The sequence below is a fragment of the Mytilus galloprovincialis genome, chromosome 8, assembly GCF_965363235.1.
Source record: "Mytilus galloprovincialis chromosome 8, xbMytGall1.hap1.1, whole genome shotgun sequence".
In the NCBI taxonomy this organism is placed as follows: Eukaryota; Metazoa; Mollusca; class Bivalvia; order Mytilida; family Mytilidae; genus Mytilus; species Mytilus galloprovincialis.
The window spans coordinates 94945290-94969614 of record NC_134845.1 but is presented as its reverse complement, the minus strand read 5'-3'; positions in this window follow the sequence as shown (position 1 = coordinate 94969614).

The following is a 24325-nucleotide window of genomic DNA, read 5'->3' as shown; positions in this document are numbered from 1 at the left end:
ATTGAAATAATACCAACCACTATATTCAGAACTCATCAAGTTAAAAAAGACCACATAAAAGCATTGATTAGTGATAAATAATGTTGATGGACACATGATTCAAATATTGGCGTTTTCTTTTGTTCGGTTGTTGAACTTTGAACTTGAAAGTGAGATAGGTTTAGATATATGGAACCTGTTATGAGAGCCGCACAGCATCAACATATTTTAGTGAAAGCGACTCATTAATGTATTGTTCCACCTTACAAGAATTGATATTTGTATTTAAAACAGGGGTTAACATCACATCGTTTAAACACCATATACTGGTAGTTTTTAATGTTAAGCTATTACACTTATAAGGCAAAGAGAACCATTGGTTTTCTCTGTTGGATTGTGTTGACGGGCCTTATGACACAGTAAGGGTTAAACCCAGATCGACATGATGTGTTGTTACTGTTGTCAGACGAACAAAACCCTTACGTCAACGTTTATTGGATACAATTATACTAGTAATTCAGAACCAAAAAGTAAGACTTAAAAATAGCAAAACAGACATAATTATAGAAAATGAAGATTTCGTTGAGTATTCAATTTTTTACCTGGTAATTCATGATAAAACTTAGTAATAATATCAGGACTGCAAAACTCATTAAAGATACAAGACATGCTTTGTCAATGTAATACGCATGCCCAGTGGAGCTCAAATAACAATTGACATGACTTATTTTAACACGAAGTTGAAAAGCATAAACAGAAAAACGAAGAATCATTAAGTTATATGACCACAAGGCTATACTGTTACTGTACTTATTGTAGAATTGTACACAAAAATACCTTTCTTGTGAAACAGACGTAAAAAATTGCGTGGTGATTAAAATAATAATATCAACTATATGCAGAATTCATAAAGACAAATAAGATCATACAAAATCATTAATTAGTGACAAATAATCTTGATGTACACATGCATCGAAAAATGGGGTTTTATTTTGTTTCTTTGTTGAACTTTGAACCTGGTTGTGATAAAGATTTAGACATATCGAAACCTATCTTTGGGAGTCGCACATCATCAACATATTTACTTGTATAGTAACGGATTAATGTATTGCACCACCGTAGCAACAATTCAAACAGGGGTTAACATCACATCATGTAATCATTATGTACTCGTAAATTTTAATGGTTTTTGGTTTGCTCTTTTGAATTGTTTTACTTCATTATGATGAGCACATTACGGGATTTGCTCATTTATCCAATAAGGTATCTGTTGGATACAATGTAGTTGTCCAATTGTCCATCATACCACATTGTTTTATCTTTATATCAAGCACACTTGTCGTTTGTACTTTTTTTACTTATTTGAAATTTAATGCAATTAAGCGTACTGTGTTTTGCCTTTCTTAAATTTGGTAGTAGTATGCTACATGATGGGTTGTTTATCATTTATATTTGTTTACAAAAAAAAAATGTTAGCAAATCACTGGAGCAATCATTGATATTGATGGAATTATAAGAACTTTTTATTTGACTTGTATAATGATTCAAGAACGATCATAATCTACGGTGCGAAATTTAAATTTCTATGGTTTTCTAGAAGTTTCAGTTGTAACCATATATACAGAGACAATAATTATTCAGACATTGATATCTTGGTGTTCATAGAAGTTCTTTGGACACTTTGAATTTATGAACAACATCATATTACTTTGTGAACTAATCTTAAATAATATTCGGTTTGTATTTCAAAACAGTTAGGAGACAAAAACGAACAAAGAAAAGACAAGAATAGGTCAGTCAGATATTTAACAGTCTAGGTGACTTTTCAATTTGTATAATATTTCTAGTAAAATTGTACAATAAATTTGGTTAAATTTAGCATTGGTTTTTGTCCTATGTTGGCTATATTCTAAAAATGATTTCTGGCAATACACTAATTTGTTTAAAGAACTTTTTTTATGATGGAAACCTAATGCAAAGGTCATTGTTGTTATCCAAAATAAATTGTGAGTGCATTGGTAATCGTAGAATAAACAGAAAGACTATTATAAGGCAAATAAATGGAATCAAACATTGTCAAATAAGGCCAATAGTGCGGACGGCATAACCATCAACATGATAAAATAAATTAGTCTTTACATGCAAACACTGCGTAGATTGATAATAATTTCTTAAATAGGTTTTCAGCTCTACTTTGTATTCCTGTCGTTTAACTCATTAAAATACAGATGACAAAGAGTCACGAAACCAGTACATACAACCCCGTTTTCAAAAACGGTTGCAACCTCAATATGGGTAGGACTTTAGAAAATAGTCTTAATAACTGTTATTATAACGAATTTGTTTCAGCTCAAATCATAGCTATGATTTCGGCAAAAAAACAGAGGAATGGAACCTAATGTAAACATGATCTGTAACTCATTACTATAGACTCACAAACTAAAAATCTACTGAAAATATTTAAATGCATTTAAGAACCAAACGTATATACATGTTATTTTCACGATATTTTCCAAGTTAAGCGCTTAATTTCTGTCAAAATCAGCGGAGCGGAACCAAACGTTAATCAATCTGTAGCTTATCATATTGGATTCACATACTAAAGACCAACAGTCTGTAAATGCGAATAGGAAACATTCCGTCTATAGTGTGTTGTTGAATGATGAAACGATGAAATGACGAACAAGGCTTATACTACATGGTTCCGATGATTTTCAGTAGTACATGTATCGATCTACTGATTATTATTCCATGAACAGTATTATTGAGGAACACTGTATTGAGGAAAATAAGGGTGCAAATCATTTTGTGAAAATAATGTTTTTTCAGACCTAGTTACAAGCAGATAACGGACTAACCCATATATAATAATACAACGTATATCTAACGAAAGGCAAATAAAAATGTATACTTACTTCCAACCCCTACAATAAATAGAAAACATTGATATTTGATCTATAGAACAGTTATTAAGATCGTTATAAAATGTATAAGATAATGCAGTTACAGTAAAATTAAGTGATATGGACGAATGTAATGTTATTTGGAAAAAAAACATATATAGAAATAAGAATGTCATCTCATCTTTGAAATACTAAATTAAACAAAATTTTTCAGCATACTTCAAGGAAAACGTTTAACAACGTTATGCATTAAATATTTTAAATACAAATTGTCTGTAATGAATCAGTCAATGGATTATGTTATCTTGAATACAGATATATAACTGGTTAAAATTTTACAATTGTTGTGATTAAAAGAGTGTAGTACTTTTGACCTGCTATACAAATTTAGTCACTGCCATCAACAGTGAGGTTTGAATCATTTCCTTATCAACCTGTTAGCCTTTGCGATTACAATTTCGATATTTTCCATACAACTACAGCTCAAAATTTTACGTTTTCAACTTACAAATAAACAAATATATAATTTCAATAATGACGTAAAATGTGACATTCTGATATTAAAGAATAAAACAACAAATGACGAAAATAAAAAGAATTGACAATACAAATGATGAAAAAGATCTACAACAGCTAAACAAATATCCTCAGTCTTACTGAACGGTGCTTCTTGTATCTTGATTTCTGTTCTGAATCTTACGTTTCTAAGATGTTTAGCAATTATATATAGCAATTATAAGTCGGTTACGCAAACTAAAAAGGAAGAAAGTTTTCAAAGTTACTGTAGTCAATGTTCTTTTGAACACGAACATAACCCTAAAAACCTGTACCCGGACAAATTGTTGATACAGCACATGAATTGGCATATTGGCATTTTTAATTTAGAGGCATAAATAATGTTAATGTATTGGCTGCCCTTATAATAAGACAAAATCGCCGTTTTGCAGATAAGCAAAATACCCCAAGAGTTGCCATATATTCCGCCTTCTAAAGTCAGTAGTTTACTCGGTTATGACAAAGGATGCAATGCCTCTATAGAAAGATTATTTAGAAAATTAACGTTAATGTCATCAAAATAATATATGTCAGTGCCGCGCCTGTAATTATACTTTTCTCAGTGATTTGGAGAGCTTTTTCGCTCTTGATTTCCTGTGACATAATATGAACATCTGATGCCTCATTTATTGTGTTTATCATCCAATCAATGTGTGGTTACATATATTTACGAGTTTTGAACAACGGTATACTACTGTTGCCTTTATTTAAGATATGTCGGACAAAGTTTAAGATATGTAGGACCAACGGGTTTAAGATATGTAGGACTAACGGGGTTTAACATATGTACGACCAACGGGTTTAAGATATGTAGGACCAACGGGTTTAAAATATGTAGAACTAACGGGGTTTAAGATATGTACGACCAACGGGTTTAATATATGTAGGACCAACGGGTTTAAGATATGTAGGACTAACGGGGTTTAAGATATGTACGACCAACGGGTTTAAGATATGTAGAACCAACGGGATTTAAGATATGTAGGACCAACGGGTTTAAGATATGTAGTAAATTGTTAACAGCAATAAAGTGCAATAAAAAATATATTATCCACGTTAAAAAAGAAAAAAAAAGATATGTAGGACTAACGCAGTTTTGGTAAGATATGTAGGACCAACGGGTTTTTTTAAGATATGTATGACCAACGAGAGCGGACGTTTTAAATGTTGTATCAACCGACGAAAACATAAGAAGCCACAAACATAATACTCAATTAAGAAATTCCAACCAATCAAACTGTTCAGAAAAATAAACCACAATTAATGAATAAAACTAGAGGCTCTAAAGAGCCTGTGTTATTCACCTTGGTCTATGTTAATATTAAACAAAGGACACAGATGGATTCATGACAAAATTATGTTTTGGTGATGGTGATGTGTTTGTAGATCTTACTTTACTAAACAGTCTTGCTGCTTAATGAAAATGTTAGTGAAAATTTACAAATTTTATGAAAATTGTTAAAAATTGACTATGAAGGGCAATTACTCCTTAGGGGGTCAATTGACCATTTTGATTATGTTGACTTGTTTTAGGTCTGAATTTGCGGTACATTATTGCTGTTTACAGATTATCTCTATAAAAATATTCAAGATAATACAAAAAAAAAACGACAAAATTTCTTTAAAATTACCAATTCAGGGGCAGCAACCTAACAGCCGATTATCCAATTCATCTGAAAATTCCAGGGCAGATAGATGTTGACCTGATCAACAATTTGATCTCCTGCCAGATTTGCTGTAAATGCTTTGGTTTTTGAGTATTTTACTCCTATGTTCTATTTTTAGCAATGGCGGCCATCTTGGTTGGTTGGCCGGGTCATCGAACACACTTTTTGTTAACTAGATGACCCAATGATGATTGCGGCCAAGTTTGGTTTAAATTGGCTTAGTAGTTTCAAAAGAGAAGATTTTTGTAAAAGATTACAAAGATTTACGAAAAATTGTTAAAAATGACTATAAATGGGTGTAACTCCTATAGGGGTCAACTGACCATTTTTGTCATGTTAACTTATTTGTAAATCTTACTTTGCTGAACATTATTGCTGTTTACAGTTTACCTCTATCTATAATAATATTCAAGATAATAACCAAAACACAAAATTTCCTTAAAATTACAAATTCAGGGGCGGCGACGTAACAACGGGTTGTCCAATTCATCTGAAAATTACAGGGCAGATAGATCTTGACCTGATAAACAATCCCTTGTCACATTTGCTCTAAATGCTTTGGTTTTTGAGTTATGAGCCAAAAACTGCATCTTACCCTCTATGTTCTATTCTTAGCCATAGCGGCCATCTTGGTTGGTTGGCCGATTGACCGGACACATTTTTTTTAAACTAGATACCCCCAATGATGATTGCGGCTAAGTTTGGATAAATTTGGCGCAGTTCTTTCAGAAGAGAAGATTTTTGTAAAAGTTAACAACGACGTACGACAGACGACGGACGACGGATACCGTACACCGGACGCCGGATACCGGACGCCGGACGCCGGACGCAAAGTGATGGGAAAAGCTCATTAGGCACTTCGCTCCAGGTGAGGTAAACAAATCCGCTTTGAAACTGCGAACTGCGCGCAACTAGTTTCCTTGATCTACACGAAGAAATATTAGGGATATTCGAATATTACATTTTGAAAATAGTTTAGATATGAATTTATAAAGTGACTACTATTTTTAGCCATGGCGTTGTCAGTTTGTTTAGATTTATGAGTTTGACTGTCCCTTTGGTATCTTTCGTCCCTCTTCTATATCTTTTTCTTCTTTATGGATTGAAAAGCATTTTACATACTCATCTATGGTTGCTCACAATAAAGCTAGCCAGAGAAAATAAGCATAATCAAGCAAATGAGAGATAAAAAAACCAATACGATACGACATTACAGTACAAGCAAGCATATCGATACATCAATGATTAATTTCATTCAGTGACTATAATCTAGGAATTCCAGTATATTCTATTAAGTCCCTCTATATGAGGTTGCATCTTTGATATGTACTTTGCTAGTGAAATGACTATTTTAGATAAAAGTTTTGATATGGTCCAAACATAACAATATCCATATTTATTTGAATATCAATATGTGTTGGTTCATAAATTCAAACATGGATTTCTACTACAATATGACAAACCACCACAGTAGGTGTTCTATAGTTCCTGATTGTTCCTTGTAAAATGTTTATGACCTACACTGTACAAGGTTCATTCTTAAAAGTCAATATGAGAACATAACACCCGGTCAATAATTCGGTTTTGAAACGAACAAAGCTTTATTTGTTTTTGAAACAAATATTAATCTGGTTAAATCCAGCATTGGTTCTTGTCATTGTTTGTTGTAATCTAAAGGGGAATTCTGGCAATATTGTAATCTGTTTTAACACCTATGGTTATGAGGATGGAAACATTGTGCAAAGGTCAATGTTGTTATCCAAAACAATTTGGGACGACATTGGCAATCGTAGGTTAAATAAAAGGACAATTATAAGACCAAACAATGAAATCAAACATTGTCAAAATGCATCAAATATCGCGGTAGAAATAACCATCAACATGATAAAATAAACCATCCCTCACACGTTAATATTGCGTGGATTGATTACGGTTTCTAAGTTAGGTATTCTAGCTCCACTTGATACTCCTGTTTTGTAACTCATCAAAATATAGATGATAAAGAGTAAAATGAAACAAAACAATACCAATTTGTTGAGTCAGACAGACACTTAATTATGATCCTGTTTTCAAAACAATCGCAAACTCATTATGAGAAAGATTTCACGAAAAGGTCTTTATAAATGATATTACTAGGATTTGTCGAGGTTTGAATCTTGTGATTTCTGAAAAAATAGAGGAAGGAAACCGAATGTAAAACATGATCTATAGCTCATCACAATAGACTCACAGACTAAAAATCAACTAAAAAAAATCGAATGCGTTTAGGAACAAAGTGTATATACATGTTATTTTAACGAAAAGTCCTTAGTGCCTAATTTCTGCGCAAAATTAGCGGAGCAGAACCGAACGTGAACTGAATTTGTATCTCATCATATGTGACCAGCCACGACATATCCAGGCTTATGGAGGTAGAACGTCATTGTGAGAAAAACGCCGTTAACTATACGTGACTAGCCACTTTCAGGCTAAGAAGGGTACATTGTCTAAAATTTGCTTTTTGTATATTTATCTAGAATATTCCAAAACAAAACTCTCTGTCATGTTATTATGACATATTTGTTTTAATAGCAATGAAACTAGTCATTACGAATATCTGTATGAAAATGAGACTGTTCTATGACGGCTTTTATTTATTGAAGGCACTAATTTATAAAATACAAAATTATTGTATTTATTGGCTCATAGTAATGTTCAATAGCGTATTTGAATAGAATGTCAAAGACTTAAATTTACTACAATACAAACAATTCTTAGCTCTATTTTAGAACATGTAATTTAAACTTGTTGAAATGAAGTTAGTTTAAAATTTGTCAAAGTAAGCTTTGATAATTCCTTTTTTTTAAATTCGTCTTTTAATTTAGATTTATCATGCATGTCTCTAAACATAGTATGCGACGCGTAACAGTTTTTAAGTAGGTGTTCTCATATATGCATTTGATACGGTGCATTTATTATGGATATATTTCAGACTCCATTTATGAAAGAAAATTTATAAAGCAGAGAATTTTTATTTGTAGCTCTATTTTAGAACATGTAATTTAAACTTGTTGAAATGAAGTTAGTTTAAAATTTGTCAAAGTAAGCTTTAAGAATTCCTTTTTTTAATTTAGATGTATTATGCATGTCTCTATACTTAGTATGCGACGCGTAACAGTTTATAAGTAGGTGTTCTCTTATATGCATTTTATACGGTGCATTTGTTAGGGATATATTTCAGATTTCATTTATGAAAGGAAATCTATAGAGCAGAAATTTGATTTTTTTGTGTATTAATTTAAAATGTAGATTCAAATATTTTTCACTTCAAACGATAAAGTAAAACATCTTCAAACGAAACTTATATGATGTATAGTTCGGCGTCAGCAAAAAATAAGCTAGGGAAAGTGTTTACCTCTTCTTCACAAATACGTATTTCATTGAATCTCGATATTTATCATGTTTATAATTTTTCTAACAATGACGTTCTACCTCCATAAGCCTGCAAATGTCATGGAAGGTCACATATAAGGTTCACATTCTAAAGACCAACAGTCTGTAAATGAGTTTAAGAAAACAAATCCGTACAGAGTTCGTTGTGAAATGATGGAATGATGGAAAGACGAACAAGGATAAGTTACATGGTCCTGATGTTTCTCAGTAGTACATGTATCGATTCATTGATGGTTATTCCATGAACAGTATTATAGAGGAACATTGTAATCCTTTCGGAGTCTAAAAATTATGGTCCAATACATAATGTGAAAATAATGTTTTTTTCAGACCTAGTTACAAGTAGATGAACTCAGGTATAATTATACAAAAAAAATCTTAAAAAGGCAAATAAAAATATATACTTAGGTTAAAGCCCTACATTAAATAGAAAACATTGATATTTGATATAAAGAACAGTTACCAAGATTGTTATAAAATGTATAAGATAATGCAATTACAGTAAAACTAAATGATATGGACAAATGTAATGTTATTTGGAAAAAAAGATGTAGATATAAGAACGTCAAATAATCTTTGAAATACTAAATTAAACAAAGTTTCCTCGCACGCTTCAAGAAAAACTTTCATCAACGATAATTATTAAATATTTTACAGAAAAAAATGTCTGTAATAAATCAGTGAATGGATCATGTTTAATATTTTGAATACAGATGTATAACTGTTTAATATTTTACAATTGTTGTGATTAAATGAGTGTAGTGCTTTGGACCTGTAATACAAATCTAGTCACTGTCACCAGCAGTGAGGTTTGAACCATTTCCTTATAAACCTTTGAACCTTTAACATGTTAAATTTCGATATTTTCGATACAGTTCACAATTGGACTTTGTTCACATACGATTCAACTAACAAATAAAAATTGTATAATTCAATAACGACGTGAAATGTGACATTCTGATATTAAAGACCAAGACAACAAATTACGAAAAAAAAAACAGAAGCGATAAGTTCAACTCTAAGGTCAATCGAATCATATGTCAAAATCAAGGGTACTTTATTCCTATAATTGCACCACGTGAATAGTTTAAGATTAAAAGTCTTTTTCCGCAATGGATCTAAAACTAATGTGTTTTGGAAAACTTCCTTTGTCGGATATTTACAAAACTGTTGTGTATTTCTAAGGGAAACTGCTGAAAATTTGACTTTTTACAAATTAGGAAGGTTGAAAACGTAAGCAGGTAGGTTAAAAGTTATTTAGCTTTAAAATTCAACTTTCAAGGTGTTTCCCTGTATGCGTGTACATCATGAACAATATCTTTTTATATCTTGATCTCTGTTATAAATCTTCCGTTTCTACGATTTGCAGCTATTTTATTTAGCAATTATCAATCGATTACGCCGATTTTCAAACAAAAAAAGTTTTTAAATTAGTAAATGTTCTTTTGAACACAAACAGAACCATAAAAACTGTACAATTCACCTATATGTGGACAACCTGTTGATACAGCATATGGATTGGCATATTGGCAATTTTAATTAAGAGTCATATAAAATTCTATTGTAATGGCTGCCGTCATGATAGGGCAAACTGGCAACTATACAAATTAACAAAATACCCCAAATTTTGCCATATGCTCCGCCTTCTAAAATTAGTAGTTTACTCGGTATGACAAAGGATGCAATGCCTCTATGGAAAGATTATCTAGAAGAAATCACGTTCATGTCATCAAATTAATATATGTCAGTGCAACGTCGGCAATAATAATATACTTAGTGATTTGAAGAGCCTTTTTGCCCTTCATTTCTTGTGACATAATATGAAAATATGATGCCTCATTTACTGTTTATCATCCAATCAATGTGTGGTTTAAGATATGTTGGACCAACCGGGTTTGTTAAGATATGTAGGACTAACAGTTTTAAGATATGTAGGACCAACGGTGTTTTGTTAAAATATTTTGGACCAACAGGGTTTAATATATGTAGGACCAACGGGGTTTTGTTAAGCGAACGTTTTAAATGTTTTATCATCCGACGAAAATATAAGAAGCCACAAACACAATACTCCATTTAGAAATTCCAACCAATCAAACCGTTCAGAAAAATAAATGACGATTAACATGATTAATGAAATTAATGAATCCAAAAATCAGCTTTGAAACTTCGAACAGCACGCAACTAGTTTACTCGGTCTACACGAAGAAATATTAGGTATATTCGAATATACCATACAAGCATATCGATACATCAATAATTAAATTCATTCAGTGACTGTAACCCTGGAGTTCCAGAATATGATATGTTCAGTTACACATTATTTCTTTTTTGGCAAATATGCTTTATAAAGTTAAATTGTCTTTTATAAGTCGCTCTATATGAGTTTTTTTTTTTTTTTTTGCATCAGATGGAACCAGATTGATTTCTACTACAATATGAAACACCACCCACAGTACGTGTTCTATAGTCTCTTGTTCTTCCTTGCAAAAGTTCCATGAACTATACTGAACAAGTCAATATAAGTACATAAAACTTGGTCAGTCATTCAGTATTGAAACGAACAAAACGGTATTTGTTTTTGAAAAACTTAAAATTACAATAGTGTATTTTGTTTTGCAATTTGAAACATTTTTACTTAATATATTCTTCACATTTTGATCAGCTGCAATTTCAACTGATTGTGTACCTTGGTTTATAATAAATGATCTTTGAAGCTTTGTCTTACTTGAAAATGGCTATTGTTATCTTATAGTTCGTTTCTGTTTGTGTTGCATTTTAGTGTTTCTGTTGTTTTGTTGTTCTTCTCTTATAGTTGATGTGTTTCACTCAGTTTTAGTTTGTAACCCGGATTTTTTTTCTCTATCATAAAATTTATCATTGGTTCTTTTCATTATTGGCTATCATCTAAAAGTTATTTATTACAATAACTATTGTTATGATGGAAACCTGATGCAAAGTTCATTGTTGTTATCCCAAAACAAATGTGACTGCATTGGTAATCGTAGGATAAATAAAAAATGCAATTATAAGGCAAAGCAATGGAATCACACAAAGTCAAAATACAGCCAATACCGCGGAAGACATAACTATCAACATGAATTAATAAACTGGTCCTTTCATATTTACACTGCGTGGATTTATACTAGTTTCTTAAATAGGTTTTCGGCTCTATTTTGTATTCCTGCCGTGTACCTCATTAAATTACAGATGATAAAGGGTAACAAAAACAATACGTTGATGTGTCAAAATGACATGTATGGCATCGTTTTCAAAAACGATTACAAGCTCAATATCCGAAGGACTTTAAAAAATAGTCTTAATAACTGTTATTATATCGAATTCATTAAAGCTCAAATTATAGCTTTGATTTCGGCAAAAATGTGAGGAATGAAATCTAATGTATACATGATCTGTAACTCATCACAGTAGACTCACAAACTAAAAAAACTCAAAATATTTGAACTCGCTTATGAACCAAACGTTTATACATGTTATTTTCACGATATCTTAAGTATAGCGATTCATTTCTGCCAGTATTAGCGGAGCGGAACCAAACGCTAATCAATCTGTAGCTTATCATATTGGATTCACATATTTAAGACCAACAGTCTGTAAATGCGTTTAGGAAACATTCTTTCTTTAGTGTATTGTCGAATGATGGAACGATGGAATGACGAACAAAGGTTAAACTACATGGTCCCAATGTTTCTCAATAGTACATGTATCAAGTTATTTATGATTATAACATGAACAGTATTATTGAGGAACAATGTAATCCTCTCGGAGTCTGAAAATTATGGTCCAAAACATTTCCTGAAAATAATGTTTTTTTTAGACCTAGTTACAAGCAGATAACGACTAACTCAGATATAATTATGTAACGAATAGTTTACGAAAGGCAAATAAAAATGGATACTTACATAAAATTTCTACAATAAATAGAAAACACATTGATCGTTATAAAATGTTTAAGATAATACAATTACAGTAAAATTATATGATATGGACAAATGTAATGTTATGTGGAAAAAAGATATAGAAATAAGAATGTCAAATCATCTTTGAAATACTAAATTAAACAAAATTTTCCAGCACGCTACAAGGAAAAACGCTTAACAACGATATTCATTAAATCTTAAATATTCTAAAACAAATTGCCTATAATAAATCAGTGAATGGATCATGTTATCTTGAATATAGATCAGATAAATATAACTGGTTAACATTTTACAATTGTTGTGATAAAATCACTGTAGTACGTTTGACCTGTTATACAAATCTAGTCACTCCCATTAACTTTGAGGTTTGAATCATTTTCTTATAAACATGTCAATAATGACGTATGATGTGACATTCTGATATTAAAGACTAAGACAACAAATGTGAAAAATAAAAAGAAGTGACAATGCAAATAGATGAAAAAGATATACAACAGCTAAACGAATATCCTGGGACTTACCTAACCGTATTTCAAGCATAAGTTCAACTGTAGTCAATCGAATCATAGGTACTTTATTAATATGATTTGCACCACGTGACTTTTACCCTTTTGATTAAATTACTTCTGTTAGTCTAGGATTGACATTATATCAAATTTGCAGATAATCCAGTCCATTTCCGTTATGGATCTAAGACTTATGTGTTAGGGAAAACTTCCTTTGACGGATATTTACAAAAATCTTTTGTAAATCTGAGGGAAAATGCTGAAGATTTGACTTTTTACAAAATGGGAAGGTTGAAATCATCATGTCTTAAAAGAATTTGGACGAAAAGGTCGATGCCACTGCTGGTGGAGATCTGTTTTTCCCGAGGGTATCACAAGCCAGTAGTCATGCATTATCATTGATATGGTTATATTTACAAATTAACTGTTAAAAAATTTTGAATTTTTGGAAGTACTTAGACTTTTCTACTTTAGACATAGATTGCCCATAGCTGTATTAGGCAAAACATTTAGGAATTTTGGTCAATGCTCTTCAACTTCGTATCTTATTTGGCCTTTTAAACTTTTTTGAATTTGAGAGTCACTGATGAGTCTTTGGTAGACGAAACGCGCGTCGGCGTACATACAAAATTTAGTCCTGGTATCTATGATGAGTTTATTAAGAAAGTAGGTAGTTTTAAAGTTATTAAGCTTTAAAATTCAACATACAAGGTGTTTCCCCTTTATGCAGACAAATCATGAACAATATTTTCTTGTATCATGATTTGCATTTCGACGATTTTTAGCTATTTTATATAGCAATTATAAGTCGGTTACTCTTACGATTTTTTAAACTAAAAAGGCTGAAAGTTTCTTTTAAACACGAACAGAACCCTAAAAAACTGTACCATGACAAATTATTGATACATCATATGAATTGGCATTCTGTCATTTCTAATTTAGAGGCATATATAATGCTAATGTAATGGCTGCCGTTATGATAAGACAAAATGGACGTGATGCAAATCAGCAAAAGGATGCAATGCCTCTATATAAAGATTATTTAGAAAAAGTCACGTTAATGTCATGAAATTAATATATGTCAGTGCAACGCCTGTAATAATACTATTTTCAGTGATTTGGAAAGCGTTTCCGCTCTTCATTTTCTATGACATAATATGAACATCTGATGCCTCATTTTTTGGGTTTATCATCCAAGCAATGTGTGATTTAAGATATGTGGTTTTATTAAGATATGTAGGACCAACAAGGGTTAAGATATGTAGGACCAACCGGGTTTTGTTAAGATATGTAGGACCAATCGGGTTTTGTTAAGATATGTAGGACCGACGGGGTTTAAGATATGTAGGACTAACTGGGTTTTGTTAAGGTATGTAGAATGAACGGGGTTTTGTTTAGATATGTAGGACCAGCGAGGGCCAAGATATGTAGGACCGACTGGGTTTTGTTAAGATATGCAGGACCAACGGTTGTTTTTTTTTATATGTAGGACCAACGGGGTATTGTTAAGATATGTAGGACTGACGAGGTTTTGTTCAGATAGATAGGACCGACAAATTTTTGTTAAGATATGTAGGACCAACGAAATTTTCTAAAGATATGTAATATGAACGGGATTTTGTTAAGATATGTAGGACCGACGGGATTTAAGATATGCAGGACCAATCGTGTTTTGTTAAGGTATGTAGAATGAACGAGGGTTTGTTTCGATATGTAGGACCAGCGAGGGTTCAGATATGTAGGACCAACTGGGTTTTGTTAAGATATGGAGGACCAACGAGTATTTTTAAGATATTTAGGACCAACGGGTTTTTTTAAGATATGTAGGACCAACAGGGTTTTGTTAAGATATGTAGGACCAACGGGGTTTTGTTAAGATATGTAGGACCAACTGGGTTTTGTTAAGATATGTAGGACCAACTGGGTTATGTTAAGATATCTAGGACCAATGGGGTTTTGTTTAGATATGTAGGACCAACAGGTTTTTGTTAAGATATGTAGGACCAACGGTTTTCTGTTAAGATATGTAAGACCAACGCAGTTTGTTAAGATGTGTAGGACCAACAGGTTTTTTAAAGATATGTAGGACCGACGGGGTTTTGTTAAGATATGTAGGACCAACAGGATTTTGTTAAGATACGTAGGACCAACGGGGTTTTGTAAAGATATGTAGGACCAACGGGGTTTTGTTCAGATAGGTAGGACCAACGATTTTTTGTTAAGATATGTCGGACCAACAGGGTTTTGTTAAAATAGGTAGGACCAACGGGATTTGTTGAGATATGTAGGACCAACGGTTTTCTGTTAAGAGATGTAGGACCATCGCGATTTGTTAAGATGTGTAAGACCAACAGGTTTTGTTAACATCGGCGTTTGGTTAAGATATGTAGGACCAACAGGTTTTGTTAAGATATGTAGGACCAACGGGTTTTTTAAAAAAAATATGTACGACCAACGGGGTTTTGTGAAGATATGTAGGACCAACAGGGTTTTGTTATGATATGTAGGACTAAAGGGGATTTGTTAAGATATGTTGGACCAACTGGTTTTGTTGATATGTAGGACCAACTGGGTTTTGTTAAGATACCTAGGACCAATAGGGTTTTGTTTAGATATGTAGGACCAACAGGTTTTTGTTACGATATGTAGGACCAACGGTTTTCTGTTAAGATATGTAGGACCAACGCGGTTTGTTAAGATGTGTAGGACCAACAGGTTTTGTAAAGATATGTAGGACCAACGGGGTTTTGTTAAGATATGTAGGACCAGCGGGATTTTGTTAAGATATGTTGGACCAACGGGTTTTTGTTAAGATATGTAGGACAAACGGGGTTTTGTTCAGATAGGTAGGACCAAAGATTTTTTTTTAAGCTATGCAGGACCAACAGGATTTTGTTAAGATAGGTAGGACCAACGGGATTTTGTTAAGATATGTAGGACCAACGGTTTTCTGTTAAGAGATGTAGGACCAACGCAATTTGTTAAGATGTGTAGGACCAACATGTTTTGTTAAGAGTTGTAGGACCAACGGGTTATTGTAAAGATGTGTAGGACCAGCAGCGTTTGGTTTAGATATGTAGGACCAGCGAGGGTCAAGATATGTAGGACCGACTGGGTTTTGTTAAGATATGCAGGATCAATGTTTTTTTAAGATATGTAGGACCAACGGGGTTTTGTTAAGATATGTAGGACCAACAGGGTTTTGTTAAGATATGTAGGAACAACGGGGTTTTGTTAAAATATGTAGGACCAACAGGGTTTAATCTATGTAGGACCAACGGAGTTTAAGATTTGTAGGACAAACGGGGTTTTGTTAAGATATGTAGGACCAACGGGTTTTGTTTAGATATGTAGGACCAACAGGGTTTTGTTAAGATATGTAGGACCAACGGGGTTTTGTTAAGGTAAGTAGGACCAACAGGGTTTTGTTAAGATATGTAGGACCAACGGGGTTTTGTTAAGATATGTAAGACCAACGGGTTTTGTTCAGATATGTAGGACCAACAGGGTTTTGTTAAGATATGTAGGACCAACGGGGTTTTGTTAAGATATGTAAGACCAACATATTTATTAAGATATGTAAGACCAACGGGGTTTTGTTAAGATATATAGGATCAGCGGGTTTTTGTTATGATACATGTATGTAGGACCAACGTTTTTTTTTAAAGATATTTCTTAAAATTATAGTGCAAACATTTTGTGAAAATAATGTTTTTTCAGATCTAGTTACAAGCAGATAACAGACTTACTCAGATATAATTATCTAACGAATATCTTACGAAAGGCAAATAAAAATGTATACTTACATCACATCTCTACAATAAATAGAAACACATTGATCGTTATAAAATGTATAAGATAATGCAATTACAGTAAAATCAAATGATATGGACAAATTTAATGTTATTTGGAAAAAAAGATATAGAAATAAGAATGTCAAAGCATCTTTGAAATATTAAATTAAACAAAATTTTCCATCACGCTACAAGGAAAAACGTTTAACAACGATATTCATTAAATATTCTAAAAAAACATGTCTGTAATAAATCAATGAAATGGATCATGTTATCTTGAATAAAGATATATAACTGGTTAAATTTTTACAATTGTTGTGATTAAATGAGTGTAGTACTTTTGACCTGTAATACAAATCTAGTCACTTCCATCAACTTTGCAATTTGAATCATTTTCTCATAAACATGTTAACCTTTAAGTTCAACAGTAGTCAATTAAAGCATAGATACTTCATTCATATGATTTGCACCACGTGACTTTTGCCCTTATGATTAAATTACTTCTCTTAGTCTAAGATTGAAATTATCAATAATATCAAAATTTCGGATAATCCAGTCCATTTCCGCCATGGATCTAATACTAATTTGTTTTGAAAAACTTCTTTTGAAGGATATGTACAAAATGGGAAGGTTGCAATTATCATGTTTTAAAAGAATTTGGACGTAAACTTAAGAAAGCAAGTAGTTTCAAAGTTATTAAGCTTTAAAATTAAACATACAAGGTGCTTCCCCTTAATGCGGACAAATCATGAACAACATCTTCTTGTATCTTGATTTCTGTTCTGAACCTTGCGTTTCGACGACTTTTAGCTATTTTATATAGCAATTATAAGTCGGTTACGTTTCCGATTTTTAAAACTAAAAAGCCTGGAAGTTTTCAAAGTTACTCTATCCAATGTTTTTTTTAACACGAACAGAACCCTAAAAACCTTTACCCAGACAAATTGTTGAAACAGCATATGAATTGACATATTGACATTTTTAATTAAGAGGCATACATAATGTTAATGTAATGGCTGCCGTTATGATAAGACAAAATGGCCGTTATGCAAATAAGCAAAATACCACAAATTTTGCCATATGTTCCGCCTTCCAAAGTCAGTAGTTTACTCGGTTATGACAAAGGATGCAATGCCTCTATAGAAAGATTATTTAGAAAAAATGACGCTGATGTCATCAAATCAATATATGTCAGTGCATCGCCGGCAATAATACTATTTTCAGTGATTTAAAGAGCTTTTTTCCTCTTCATTTCCTGTTACATAATATACATAATGCCTCATTTATTGTGTTTATCATCCAATCAATGTGTGGTTTAAGATATGTAGGACCAACTGGGGTTTTTGTTAAGATATGTAGGACCAACGTGGTTTAAGATATGTAGGATCAACGGGGTTTGTTGCGATATGTAGGACCAGCGGGGTTTAAGATATGTAGGACCAACTCAGTATTTTTTAAGATATGTAGGACCAACGTGGTTGAAGATATGTAGGACCAACGATGTTTTTGTTAAGATTTGTAGGACCAACGGGGTTTTGTTAAGATATGTACATGTACAACCAACGAGTTTTGTGAAGATATGTAGGACCAATGGGATTTTTGTTAAGATATGTAGGACCAATGTGGTTTAAGATATGTAGGATCAACGGTGTTTTTGTTAAGATATGTAGGACCAACGTGTTTAAGATATGTAGGATCAAAGGGGTTCGTTGAGATAATATGTAGGACCAACGGGGTTTACGATATGTAGGACCAACGCAGTTTTTGTTAAGATATGTAGGCCCAACGTGGTTTAAGATATGTAGGACCAACGGGTTTTTTAAGATATGTGAGACTAACAGGTTTTGTTAAGATATGTAGGACCAACAGGGTTTTGTTAAGATATGTAGGACCAACGGGGTTTTGTTAAGATATGTACAATACAATTAATAAAAGTGATGAATTCATAAAAATCAGTTTTAAACTGCAAACAGTACGCAACTAGTTTCCTTGATCTACACGAAGAAATATTAGGGATATTCGACTATCACATTTTGAAAATAATTTAGAAATGAATAAAGTGGCTTTTTCTTTATTTTTTTCTTCTTCATGAATTGACAGGCATTATACATATTAATTTATGGTGGCACACAAGAAAGCTAGCCATAGAAAAATCCCTATCAAGCAAATGGGAGAAAATAAACAATACGATACAACATTACAGAATAAATTATATAAGTATCACATTTTCACTGGGTAAAGATATTTGGAATTACAGTACAAGGATATCAATACATCAACACGTAATTTCATTAAGTGACTTTAACCTAGGAGTTCCAGTATATATTTTGTTCATTCACACACATTATTTTTTTGGGGGCAAATATGCTACATAAAGTCAAATTGTCTTTTTTTAAATCGTAAGTCTCTCTATATGAGGCTTTTTATCTTGCATCTTTGATATATTCTTTGCCAGTAAAGTGACTATCATAGATAATAGTTTTCATATGGGCTAAAAGAAACAATATCCATATTCATTGGAAGATCAATATGTGTTGCTTCATCAATTCAAACATTCAGATAGGACCATATTGATTTCTACTACAATATGACAAACCACCCACAGTGGGTATTCTTTAGTTTCTGGCACTTTCTTGCACTGTAAAAGCTTCATTCTTAAAAGTCTATAATAGTAGATAAAACAGGGTCAATCATTTGGTATTGAAATGAACAGAGTTTTATTGTTTTCGACAAATTTAAAAACACAATTATGTATTGTTTTTGCAATTTCAAACATTTTGATCTCAAAATTTTGATCATCTGCAATTTCAACTGAACTTTACCTTGGTTTAAAATTGTATTATGCATGACTTTTGAACCTTTGTTTGACTTGTAGAAAATGGCCATTGTTATCTTATAGTTCGTTTCTTTGTTTTTTGCATTTTAGTGTTTCTGTTCTGTCGTTGTTCTCCTCTTATATAAAAAAAGAAGAACATGTGGTATGATTGTCAATGGGACAACTCGCCACAAGAGACCGAAAAAACACAGAAATAAACACCTAATGGTCACTGTACGGAATTTAACAATAAGCAAAGTCCATACCGCTATAAAAGGCCCCGAAATGACTATGTAAAACAATTGAAACGAGAAAACTACCAAGTTGAAAAGCATTGAGGACCAAAAGTCAAAAAAGTTGTGCCAAATATAGGATTTTCTGCTTAAGATAAGAACATCCTTATCATTTAGAATAATTCATACTTTTGCAACCTGTATTTTTTTTTAGAATTACTATACGTGTATAATAGATAGAAATGATCAAATCGGCGACTGACTACAAAATAAGAACTGATAGATACATATCCGATCACAAGCATATAAAAATTCACAGCCGCGTTAGCCAAATCGATAAACGCACAAATTTAAGTGACGTCACATTGCAATTTCGAAAAATTTCACAAAAAATAGGATAGAATTAGGATAAAATTCAAGATTGGGTTTGTAATGTTGATATAACACGGAGACAGTAAAACGGAGATTTGCGACCGTCAAATCAAAATTGACGGTGGCAACTCTTCAACTATGGAAAGCCAACGGGGTCAAAATTCTTAATTCGTAACTTGTCAATTCGTAACTTATTACTGTGTAATTTCTAAATTGTCAATTCGTAAATTGTTAATTTGTAACTTGTTACTGTGAAATTCATAATGCTTAATTCGTAAATTGTCAATTTGTAACTTGCACCTTTGTAGTTTCAACATTCTTAATCGGTAAATTGTCAGTTTGTTACTTGTAACTGTGCAATTTCATAATGCTTCATTCGTAAATTGTCGATTTGTAACTTGTATCTTTGTATCAAAATTCAACATTCTTCATTTGTTAATTGTCAATGTGTAACTTGTAGATTTCAAAATTCTTTATTGGTAAATTGTCTTTTTGTATATTGATGTTTTGTAACTTGTAACATGTGACTTGTCGATTCGTGAATTGTCGATGTGTGAAATGTCGAAGTGTTAAATGTCAACGTTGTATTATGCTAACGATCATTATGACGACAGATGGCGCTCGGCTTCTACTTCTGAGTATAAGCCTCCTGTAAGTAGGAGCACCGCCATATGGAATATATACCAAAGGAGTTCAAATCAATTATGTACAGCGCATACATTTAAAAGATAACAAATAGATAAATACATTCATTTTGTTTGTTTTATATGGCATGTATAAAAGGGACTCGGTTTTATATTGAGGTAACCTCGTATAAACATGTTTGTTTACTGTACTGGTCACCAAACCTGCAATGAGGTGTGTCACTTCCTTTATTAAGGTATATAGATGTGTCGCTGGAACGGGCTTTCTATGGTCGGGTTGTTGTCTCTTTGGCACATTCCCCATTTCCATTCTCAAGTTTATTCCGTATCAACTTCGCAAATATATTACTGTCACTTGGCAAGAAATTTCTACTTAATATTTACCCGGGTCAAAACAAGACTAAAAACATGAAATATAAGACGGTGCTGGAAAAATACTAATATTGTCCTGGGCCCACAAATTTTGGACTCAATTTATAATGGCAGAAATGGTTTGACAACCATCATTCATTAATATTATAATCTCAATATTAAAATTTCAGAAAAGAATGTAATTATCTAATGATATGTTTTAATACAAGAAACAAATGGACGAACAGTCTTTATTTATTTGGCTCCTGAGTAATGAACATAAATCAGGAATCTGATGTACAGTAGTTGTCGTTTGTTGATGTAATTTATACGTGTTTCTCGTTTTTTTTGTTTTTTTTTTATATAGAGTAGACTGTTGGTTTTCCCGTTTGAATGGTTTTACACTAGTAATTTTAAGGGCCCTTTGTAGCTTGTTGCTCGGTGTGAGCCAAGGCTCCGTGTTGAATGCCGTATCTTGACCTATAATGGGTTACTTTAATAAATTGTTACTAGTATTTGGATGGAGAGTTGTCTCATTTGGCGCTCATACCACATCTTCCTATATCTATAAAAAAATGTTTAATGATATCATATAAGTACTTTGAAAAACAAACTGAATAAAAAAATATTTTAAATGAGTCACTTAGTTCATGTATACTATATATCAAAACTGTGTTGAATATGCACTATTTTGTAATAAAATCTAAAGGAACCAGACAACTAATCGAGGCCCTAAAATTTGAGATATTGTCAACCGAAATTCGAGAAAACCGCATATATTTTAATGGTCAGGTCAATAATGGGTTATGGTCAATAGTATGAGACCAGAACACATCTACAATCATCAATAAGCTTGAAAAAATACAGGGACAACCTGTGAGATTTATAACAGGAGAGTACAAATCCAGAGAAGTTGGTTGCGTCTCAAACACGGTCACCAAACTGAAACTACATGACATACAGACAAGACGCTCAAGTCAGAAGCTAATATTTCTGTACGAGGTGGTCGCAGTGCTATAGAACTAAACAATTAAAAAAAAACTCGTCCAAAAAGAACACTAAATTTGAGAAGGGAGATGGGGAATGTATCAAAGAGACAACAACCCGACCATAGAGCAGACAACAACCGAAGGCCACCAATGGGTCTTCAATGCAACGAGAAACTCCCTCACCCGGAGGAGTCCTTCAGCTGGCCCATGTATAGTAGTTCAGTGATACCGGACGTCATACTGAACTCCGAATTATAATTACACAAGAAACAAAAATTAAAAATCATACAAGACTAACAATTAGAGGCCAGTGTTTTTTTTCGAAATCTCAAACCCCCCTTCCTAATACTCCCAATTTTAAACAAATTGACGCCCTCTCCCTCTGACTTGTGGATACAACGAAGTTGCGGAGGGTGTAATGTTTTGACCCGTCCGTCTGTCTGTCTGCCTGTCCGTCCGTACGTCAGTCCATCGGTCCTGTTTCTTGTCATCGCAACTCCTCTCAAACCACACAACAGAATTTCATGATAATAAGGACATACTAAGTAGATTTGCATATCGACAAGAAATTACAATTCAATTTTTTTTTCTAGAAGTTACGCCCCTTTGAACTTATGTGCTTCGATATACCTCTGCAACAGTTTATCGTCGCAACTCCTCTGAAACCACACCAGAGAAATTTCATGAAACCTTGTAGATAATAAGGACATACTATGTAGATGTATATATCGACAGGAAATTATGATTCATTTTTTTTTCTTATACAACTTTTTTTTCTTACAGTTATTTTATTTCTCCAGTGACAATGTGGGTACCTGGGGCATGTGAGCGCGCTCACTAAGGTTCTTTAAATTTATTTATCCACGAAAATATTTGCACATTATTTGGGGTTTGGCCAAAGGAGTATGTATTTGGTCATTTTTAAAATCAATTGATAGCCTAGGATCCTGGCTGACTGCTCGACAGAAGAGCCAGGTGGAATACAACCTGGTTTGTCAATAGAATATTAGGATTATATTGTTACGAATTCATTGCAAATGATTTTTTATTTTATATTTGACATGCAAATTTCAAAAAAAATAAGTATATTGATTAACATCGTGCATCATTTCAGTTAATTAACGATTGACAGCATGTTAGATTTAGTAAGGTTGCTGGGCTATAAGGAGGTGTGGCACCAGGTGGGGTTCATATCGGGAGTACGGGGCATTAAGCAGCTTTTGAGATCGAGGGACTCGTGAATATTTTGGTCTTTTTGGTTGTACATTTTTATTGTAGGAAATCTGGTAGCGGCAATTTTTAAGCTTCTTGACCAGAAAAATTCAGTAGGCATATATATTAATACATAAAATTGAGAATGGAAATGGGGAATGTGTCAAAGAGACAACAACCCCACCATATAACCGACAACAGCAGAATAGAATACATATGTCAGCGCTTTCCTGTCAGAATAAAATGGTCCGATAATAGCATTTTATGATTAATAGAAATCGTTTATTACTAGTACCTGAGGTTTTCAGTAATGATGTAGCCTTTTAAAGCCGACTATATGGTATTAGGTTTTGTCATTGATGAAGGCCGTAGGTTGCCTATAATTACTTACATCGACTTTATTTGTACTTCGCGTTGGTGGATAGTTGTCTCATTGGCAATCATACGGTTTATTACCACATCTCTTTATTGTATATACCTGAATATTCCAGTAGTAATATTCCACTGACCAACGACTATTTCATTAACCCCGTAATTAGGAGAGCCTCAATTACGTTGAGGGACTGAACTACTCGGGATGTTTTTTTTATATAGTTTCCGTTCTCGAACGAAAGTCTACGTCAGTAAACAAAATAAAACTGGGATCCTGTAAACATGCAATTTTTGTTTTGCTTTTTTTAGACGCATGTGCTGTAATTAATGGATTAAAATTACTATGGAATATATTTCACATGGAGGTACTCCGACTTACAGGAGAATTATACACCGAAATTTTAATATTGAGATTATAATATTAATGAATGATGGTTGTCAAACCATTTCTGCCATTATTAATTGAGTCCAAAATTTGTGGGCCCAGGACAATATTAGTTTTTTTCCAGCACCGTCTTATATTTCATGTTTTTAGTCTTGTTTTGACCCGGGTAAATATTAAG